At 36.4% G+C, this 9,866-nt stretch overlaps 1 pseudogene; it reads left to right on the forward strand.

Annotated features, from left to right (window-relative positions):
• LOC112821530 (proteasome maturation protein-like) overlaps window positions 1-9,106 on the forward strand; it is a 28,208-nt pseudogene extending 19,102 nt beyond the window's left edge.
• Window positions 9,107-9,866: the final 760 nt, after the last annotated feature.

Consider the following 9,866-nt stretch of genomic DNA (forward strand, 5'->3'; position numbering starts at 1 on the left):
ATCAGACAACAAAAAGAAATCAAAGGCATCCAAATCAGCAAAAAGGAAGTCACACTCTCACTCTTTGCAGATGATATGATACTGTATGTGGAAAACCCAAATGACTCCACTCCCAAACTGCTAGAACTCATACAGGAATTCAGTCAAGTAGCAGGATATAAAATCAATGCACAGAAATCAGTGGCATTCCTATACACCAACAACAAGACAGAAGAGAGACAAATCAAGGAGTCGATCCCATTTACAATTGCACCCAAAACCATAAGATACCTAGGAATAAATTTAACCAAAGAGGCAAAGGTCTGTACTCAGAAAAGTATAAAATACTCATGAAAGAAATTGAGGAAGACACAAAGAAATGGAAAAATGTTCCATGCTCATGGATTGGAAGAACAAACATCGTGAAGATGTCAATGCTACCTAGAGCAATCTACACATTCAATGCAATCCCCATCAAAATACCATCCACTTTTTTCAAAGAAATGGAACAAATAATCCTAAAATTTGTATGGAACCAGAAGAGATCCCGAATAGCCAGAGGAATCTTGAAAAAGAAAAGCAAAGCTGGCGGCATCACAATTCTGGACTTCGAGCTCTATTACAAAGCTGTCATCATCAAGAGAGTATGGTACTGGCACAAAAACAGACACATAGATCAATGGAACAGAATCGAGAGCCCAGAAATGGACCTTCAACTCTATGGTCAACTAATCTTCGACAAAGCAGGAAAAAATGTCCAATGGAAAAAAGTCTCTTCAACAAATGGTGTTGGGAAAATTGGACAGCCACATGCAGAAGAATGAAACTGAACCATTTCCTTACACCACACACAAAAATAGACTCCAAATGGTTGAAAGACCTAAACGTGAGACAGGAGTCCATCAACATCCTAAAGGAGAATACAGGCAGCAATCTCTTCGACCTCAGCCGCAGCAACTTCTTCCTAGAAACATCGCCAAAGGCAAGGGAAGCAAGGGCAAAAATGAACTCTTGGGATTTCATCAAGATAAAAAGCTTTTGCACAGCAAAAGAAACAGTCCACAAAACCAAAAGACAACCGACAGAATGGGAGAAAATATTTGCAAATGACATATCAGATAAAGGGCTAGTATCCAAAATCTATAAAGAACTTATCAAACTCAACACCCAAAGAACAAATAATCCAATCAAGAAATGGGCAGAAGACATGAACAGACATTTTTCCAAAGAAGACATCCAAATGGCCAACAGACACATGAAAAAGTGTTCAACATCGCTCGGCATCAGGGAAATCCAATCAAAACGTCGATGAGATACCACCTCACACCAGTCAGAATGGCTAAAATTAACAAGTCAGGAAACGACAGATGTTGGCGGGGATGCGGAGAAAGGGGAACCCTCCTACACTGTTGGTGGGAATGCAAGCTGGTGCAGCCACTCCGGAAAACAGTATGGAGGATCCTCAAACAGTTGAAAATAGAGCTACCATAGGATCCAGCAATTGCACTACTGGGTATTTACCCCAAACATACAAATGTAGGGATCTGAAGGGGTACGTGCACCCCAATGTTTATAGCAGCAATGTTCACAATAGCCAAACTGTGGAAAGAGCCAAGATGTCCATCGACAGATGAATGGATAAAGAAGATGTGGTATATATACACAATGGACTATTATGCAGCCATCAAAAGGAATGAGATCTTGCCATTTGCAATGACCTCGATGGAACTGGAGGGTGTTATGCTGAGTGAAATAAGTCAATCAGAGAAAGACATGTATCATATGACCTCACTGATATGAGGAATTCTTACTCTCTGGAAACAAACTGAGTGTTGCTGGAGTGGTGGGGGGTGGAAGGGATGGGGTGGCTGGGTGTTAAGACATTGGGTAGGGTATGTGCTATGGTGAGTGCTGTGAATTGTGCAAGACTGTTGAATCACAGATCTGTAGTTCTGAAACAAATAATGCAACATATATTAAGAAAAAAGAAAAAGAAGAAGATAGCAGGAGGGGAAGAATGAAGGGGAGTAAGTCGGAGGGGGAGACGAACCATGAGAGACGATGGACTGTGAAAAACAAACTGAGGGTTCTAGAGGGAGGGTGTTGGGGGGATGGGTTAGTCTGGTGATGAGTATTAAAGAGGGCACATTCTGCGTGGAGCACGGGGTGTTATGCACAAACAATGAATCATGGAACACTACATCAAGAAGTAATGATGTAATATATGGCGATTAACATAACAATAAAAAATTTAAAAAAGAAGGAACTTATAAAAAATTTATAAACAAGATATATTTAATTATATTTATTCACACTTTTAAAAATCCTCAACTTTTGAAATATGAATATCAAGATTCCTTAATTTGGGAAGAAATGTTTGATTCACAAAATAGTAAGTTATACAGGCTAGAAGAACATTTATTTAAAAAATATTTTTCTTTAATTTCAAGACATCAGTTATAACTTAAAGAATTTTTATTTGTTTTTAGCACAGAGACAAGAACTATTTAACGTGCAATGCTGTCTCATTACCTTATTCATTAACTGTCCAGTTTAGCATTCAGTCAATGAATGTTATCTTTAGGCCTGACAATAATTTTCCTAAATTTCTTTATTGAAAGGTATTCTTCTCATGTCCATCAAAGTAGAAATTAACAACAAAAAATATATATAAAAAAATGTTAATGGTGGAAGCAAAAAAAAGGGGGGGGGAATCAGCTCTTAGTTGGATTCACGTTATTTATAGATATGAGTCGTCAGGCATATATTTCCAAGCTGAGAGCCTTAGAAGTTTGGTAAGCCCCAGAACTACTCTTGAGAGTTACTTATGTGGTATGAAGTGAGTTAGGCTGGTTAGAGCTGCCTGTTCCCACATATCTCCACTGCTGAATTGCCCATTACCTGGGACTCTGGCATTAGTGTTTTAGAGATAATACCTATCTATGATAAGAGGAGAGGAAGCTTATCAGAGAGCCTTGGATTTGGGGTTGTAGAACGTCTTACCAATAATTGTTTTTGTTGCCTTAGACATACCACTTTATACCTCTTGTTCTACATTTCCCTTCTGAAAAAGTTTCTTCAATTTTATCATTCTATCTCTAGTATTGAGGAAAATGCCACTAAAGTTCACAGAACTGCTGTTCCTGGACCTTGTCTGACTCTTTCACGGTGTTACCTTTCTATCTTCCTTGCCAGGAATATAATTCATATGCCAAATTTTAAACCAGTTTTAAATATTTGTATATATTCTTTTTTAAATTTAAATTCAATTAATTTACATATAGTGTATTATTAGTTTCAGAGGTAGAGTTCAGTGATTTATCAGTTGTATATAACACCCAGTGCTCATTCCATCACATGCCCTCCTTAAGGCCCATCACCCTGTTACCCCATCTCCCCACCCTCCTCCTCTCCAGCAACCCTCAGTTTGTTTTCTGTGGTTAAGAGTCTCCTATGGTTTGTTCCCCTCTCTGATTACATCCTATTTATTTGTCCCTCCCTTCCATTATGATCATCTGTTTTGTTTCTTAAATTCTACATGAGTGAGGTCATATGATACATGTCTTTCTCTGATTGACTTATTTCACTCAGCATAACACCCTCTAGTTCCATCCACGTCATTGCAAATGGCAAGATTTCATTTTTTGATGGCTAATATTCCATTGTGTATATATACCACCTCTTCTTTACCCATTCATCTGTCGATGGACATCTTGGCTCTTTCCACAGTTTGGCTATTGTGGACATTGCTGCTATAAACCTTGCGGTGCACGTACCCCTTCAGATCCTTACATTTGTATCTTTGGAGTAAATACCCGGTAGTGCAACTGCTGGGTCGTAGGGTAGCTCTATTTTTAACTTTTTGAGGAACCTCATACTGTTTCCAGAGTGGCTGCACCAGTTTGCATTCCCACCAACAGTGTAGGAGGGCTCCCCCTTTCTCCACATCCTTGCCAACATTTGTTTCCTGACGTTAATTTTAGCCATTCTGACTGGTGTGAGGTGGTATCTCATTGTGGTTTTGAGTTGTATTTCCCTGACTCTGAGTGATGTGGAGCATTTTTTCATGTGTCTGTGGGCCATTTGGATGTCTTCTTTGGAGAAATGTCTGTTCATGTCTTCTGCCTATTTCTTTTTTTTTAATTTTATTTTATTATGTTAATCACCATACATTACATCATTAGTTTTTGATGTAGTGTTCCATGATCCATTGTTTGCATATAACACCCAGTACTCCATTCAATACATGACTCTTTCCTTTTCTGTGCAGAACCTTTTTATCTCGATGAAGTCTCAATGGCTCATTTTTGCCTTTGTTTTCCTTGCCTTTGGAGATGTGTCTCGCAAGAAGTTGCTGTGGCTGAGGTCAAAGAGATTGCTGTCTGTGTTCTCCTCTAGGATTTTGATGGATTCCTGTCTCACATTTAGGTCTCTCATCCATTTGGAGTCTATTTTTGTGTGTGGTGTAAGGAAACGGTCCAGTTTCATTCTTCTGCATGTGGCTGTCCTATTTTCCCAACACCATTTGTTGAAGAGACTGTCTTTTTTCAATTGGATATTCTTTCCTGCTTTGTTGAAGATTAGTTGACCATAAAGTTGAGGTCCATTTCTGGGTTCTCTATTCTGTTCTATTGATCTATATGTCTGTTCTTGTGACAGTACCGTACTGTCTTGATGGTTACAGCTTTGTAATAGAGCTGGATGTCTGGTATTGTGATGCCACCAGCTTTGGTTTTCTTTTTCAGTATTCCCCTGGCTAGTCAAGGTCTTTTCTGGTTCCATACAAATTTTATGATTATTTGTTCCAGCTCTAGGAAAAATGTTGATGGTATTTTGATAGGGATTGCATTGAACATATAGATTGTTGTAGATAGCATAGACATTTTAACAATATTTGTTCTTCTAATCCATGAGCATGGAATATTTTTCCATTTCTTTGTGTCTTCTCAGTTTTTTTCATGAGTGTTTTATGGTTTTCAGAGTACAGATCCCTTACCTCTTTGGTTTATTCCTAAGTATAGTGAACAGGGAATGAGGTTCTGGGGCAAAACTCTCTTATCAAAAAACTTACATTTGTCAGAGATAGTAAATATAACTTCCATTTAATGGTTTAAGGTTCAAATAACACATATCACTTAATCTTCTAAATAGCCCTAAAATAGATATTATGTGATTTTATGGAAGTTGAATCTGGAGCTAAGAGAATGGATGCCTAGGATCATCCATTAGTTCGTGAAAATTGGAGCACATCCAGCTACCCCACTTTCCACTCTATCATACTGTCTTGTGGACACACCAATTAGCATAAATTATTTGATAAACAGAGTGTTCTGGAACCACATATGGACTCTTAAGTCTTTTTGAGTATCTGTGCTTAATAATAAGTGGGTGAAAGGAAAAGAGGAAGACAAGTATTATTTGACATTGTATTTTGTTTTAGCCTGTGCAGTTGGTGCCTCCTTCGGGCATTTCTCCCTACAATCTCCTCACAGTATTCACATGGAATAAGCAGTGGTAGCTTGGGAAATTCTTTTATAGGAATACCTCTCTTGACTTTGAGGTATAGAAAGAGAAAGACTTTGAATGAATACACTTGAAAGTGAACACTGCATTATATGAGATTTGAAATAAATCAAACCTAAAGAGCCTTACTTCTGAGCCTGTTCTTGAAAGGGTTTGAGAAGGCAGAATGAGTCATGTATATAATCGAAATTAAAGAAAAACTGTCCAAAATTCTCACTGACTGTTGCATTTCTAAAGTTAAAAAAAGTGAAAAATGTGATTGTATAGCAAATCTCATCCTGAAATCCTAGAAAATGACAGTTCTTAGGATTATAGGGAGGGGGCAAAGGAGGAAGACTGGTAATACAGAACAAAGAAAATTGAAGTAAAAATTCTTAGAGCTTAGAAAATATTAATTTTAGGTAAGAGAATAAATGAAATCTTTACTCAGGGAATCAGCAATAATAAGGCTGATTAGTCAAGTTAAAAACCTTTGATTTTAGAATCATGATTACATAGATATGAGAAAAATCCTAGCTTGTGGTTCTGGGCAGCTCCTTAATTACTATATATACGTAGCTTATAGTACCTTAAGTATGATATCTGCAATACAAAAAAATTTTGTGCAGGAAAAGCTGTGAAATGGATACCATACACCTTTATTACCTCTCAGCCTATACCACCTCCCTTTTTGCTGTTTCTTTAACCAATACACACCTAGTGCAGAGTTTGGGCGATGACTGCTTAGCTTCTATCCTGACATCACTCACTTACCAACCTACTGACCCTGGGCCAGTATCATAACCAGGAGATTCCAGGACCCTTAGCGCAGTCTAAGGCCAAATCTATTCTGATTGGTTAGTGTCTGTACAATATTGATTTTTTTTAATATGACTAATAATACTCCCAGAATCAAGCATTCTCATTGTTTGTAGATGCATAAAACATTTCGGAAACATATACAAAACTGGTAACAGTAGTTACTACTAGGGATGGAACTTAGATGAAGGAGGGAGAAGGAAGAATTTCTTTTCACCATATATGATTTAGTTAAGTTTGTATCATGAGTATATATTGTCTCATCAAAGCAGTGATTCTTTTTTTCTTAAATTGAGCAAACTTATAAACATAAATCTAGGGAATCTATAAAATAATTAATTGAAATAAGCATTTCTATGATTCCCCTTAAAGAAGCAGCATATAGGAATTAATGGTGTCCTATCTGCAGTGTTTGTTTTTCATTTGTGTCTGAGCTGAAAACCTCTCATTCAATTTAGTACAAGTCAGTATTTGAAAGTATTTTGTAAAATCTTTCTTTTTTCCATTTTTAATTATCTGCAATAATTCTGAGAGGCAGTTGCCTTTATTATTGCATTTTATAGATAAGTATACTGGACTACAAAGGTATTTTTAAAGATTTTATTTATTTATTTGAGATAGAGAAAGAGCAAGAGAGAGAGCATGAACAGAGGGGGAGGGGTAGAGGGAGAAAGAGAAGCAGGGAGACTGACTCAGGGCTTGTAGGGATCGATCCTAGGACCCCAAAATCATGACCTGAGCTGAAGGCAGATGCTTAACCAACTGAGCTACCTAGGCATCTCTGGACAAAGATATTAATTAGCTTGCTTAAAATCACACAGTATATGAAAGATAAGATTCAAATCATTTTTTACTTTTTAAAAATTTTATTCTTGCTATTTTTTAAACAGATTTTATTTTTCAGAACAGTTTTAGGTTCATAGCAAAATTGAGCAGAAGGTATGAGATTTCCTATATAGCCTGTCCCCACACAAGCTTAGCTTACCCCATTATCAACATCCTTCAGTAGCATGGTACATTTCTTATAACTGATGAATCCACATTAACATATCATAATTACCCTAAATCCATAGTTTAGATTAGGATTAATTCTTGGTGTTTTATATTCTATGGGTTTTGACAAGTATATAATGACATGTATCCATTATTATGGTATCATACACAGTATTTTCAATGCCTTAAAAATTTTCTACACTTTGCCTATTCATCCCTCTCTTTCCCCTAAGCTATGGCAACTACTGATATTTTTACTGTTTCATAGTTTTGTCTTTCCTGAATGTCATATAGTTGGAATCATACAGTAATTAACCTTTTCTGATTGGCTTCTTTCACTGAGGAATATGCATTTAGGTTACCTTTATGTCTTTTAATAGCTTGATAGTTCATTTCTTACTATCACTAAATAATACTCCATTACCTGGATGCACCACAGTTTATCCATTCGCCTACTGATGGACATCTTAATTGCTTCCATGTTTTGGCAATTATAAACAAAGCTGCTGTAGACACCCATGTGCAGGTTTTGGTGTGGATATACATTTTTAGTTCTTTGGGTAAATACCAAGGGGTGCGATTGCTGGATCATATGGTAAGAGGCTATGTTTAGTTTTGTAGGAAACCTCCAAACTGTCTTTCAAAATGATTCTATCATTTTGCATTCCCACAAGAAATGAATGAGAATTCCTGATGCTTCATACTTCATCTGTATTTGGTGTTGCCTGCTCTAGAGTTTAGCCACTCTGACAGGTGTGTAGTGGTATCTCGTTGTTTTAATTTGCATTTCTCTAATGACATATCATGTGAAGCATCTTTTCATATGTGTATTTGCCATCTCTAACTTTTAAATTTGGGGGCCACAAATCTGTACACATTTTAAAACATTTGCCAGCAGATGTGGGGGGTCAACCTCTAGAATTAGAAATGAGTGTTAGCTGATGTCTGAGGGCTGAGAAGTTGTGTTTGGAACAGGCTGAGATAGATATCAGAGGACTTGGATCCCAGGTAAAGGACAGTATTCCAGTTATTAAACTTTCAACAAGTGGACCTTTTGAAAGTCATGATTTTCTTTGGAAAGACTTCTCTTATGTGAAAAGTTAATTTTCCCCAGTCATTCTCTTGAATTATCAGGAAAAAAAAAAAAACAAAACAACTTTGCAGCTTGTTAGGTACTGAATTGTAGCCCCCAAATTCATAAATGGAAGCCCTGACTCCCAATGTGACAGCACTTGGAGATAGGGCCTTTAATGAGGTAATTAAGGTGAAATGAGGTCATAAGGGTGAGACCATAATTTCATCAATGTCCTCATAAGAAGCAGAAGAAACAGCAGAGATTTGCATGTGCAAAGGCCACGTGAGGACATAGAAAGAAGGCAGCTGTCTGTGAGCCAAGGACAAAGACCTTGGGAGAAACCCACCCTGCCAGTATTTTGATTTTGGACTTCCTGCTTTCACAATGTGGAAAAATAAATTTCTGTTGTTTAAGCCACCCGGTCTGTGGTGGCTGTTTTGTTATGGCAGCCCTAGCTGAGAAAAATACAGCTCAGCCAAAATGAAATGAATTTATCCACATTAAGACACACCCAGGGTCTATGTGCTCTACGAAAATTACAAGTTACAAATGGAATTCAAGGAACTGCAGTGGATTCAGTATCTTCCATTTTGTCCTGGCTCAAATCTTTCACTGGATATTTTGAGTAGTAATGATGAAACTATTGGTTTTTTTAAAGATATTTTTAATGAACCATAACAAAATAAAGGAATGGGAGAACCCCATGTGATGGCAGAATATAAGCTTGGTTTACTATAATGCAGTTGCACCATTCATGAAAACAGAAGGACTGTATCTTGTTAATATTTGTCTTTTTACTATAATTTGATGTACACAACATTAAAAGTACTGGTACATAGCAGTTTTTGCCCCCTAAAAGTAAAATTCTGCTCCTGCAAAAACAAACAAAATATATGCTAAAAGCATGAATCCTCCAGTATAACATTTTGTCTGATTTAAAATGATTCAAAACATTTAGCAAATGACATGACAACTAAAGGAACACAGTTGGATTTTCTTGTCTCAAAAACTTTACTTAAATATTTTATATCATGTTGATGTATTTTTACATTTGTTCTTAATTTATTATAGAAAAACTCAACTGTATCTAGAAATAGAAAGAAAAGCATAATAAAATCCTTCACCATTACCCATCAACAACAGTTATCAACACCTGGTCCATCTTGTGTTATTTATACTCCTACCTATTTCCTCTTTTTAAGTCATTTCTGAGCAAACCTAAGATGTATAATTTCATCTGTAAACACTTCAGTATGTTTCTCTGAAATAGCCCTTTTTTAAAGATACCCATGTTTTCATTATTATTCTAAAAATGTAACAATAAATCCCTAATATTGGAAAAGATCTAATCATTTTTCAAATTTTCCCAATTTTCTCACAAATGCCACAATTGTTTTTAGTTTTTTTTTTTTAATTAGGAATCAACTAAGTACTAAACATTGCAATTAGTTCAGATATCTCTTAATTCCCTTTTAGTATGTAAGTATTCTCTCATCTC

Source organism: Callorhinus ursinus, unplaced genomic scaffold (genome assembly GCF_003265705.2).
Source record: "Callorhinus ursinus isolate GAN/ISIS: 27379988/994484 unplaced genomic scaffold, GSC_fseal_2.0 scaffold10, whole genome shotgun sequence".
NCBI classification, from domain to species: domain Eukaryota; kingdom Metazoa; phylum Chordata; class Mammalia; order Carnivora; family Otariidae; genus Callorhinus; species Callorhinus ursinus.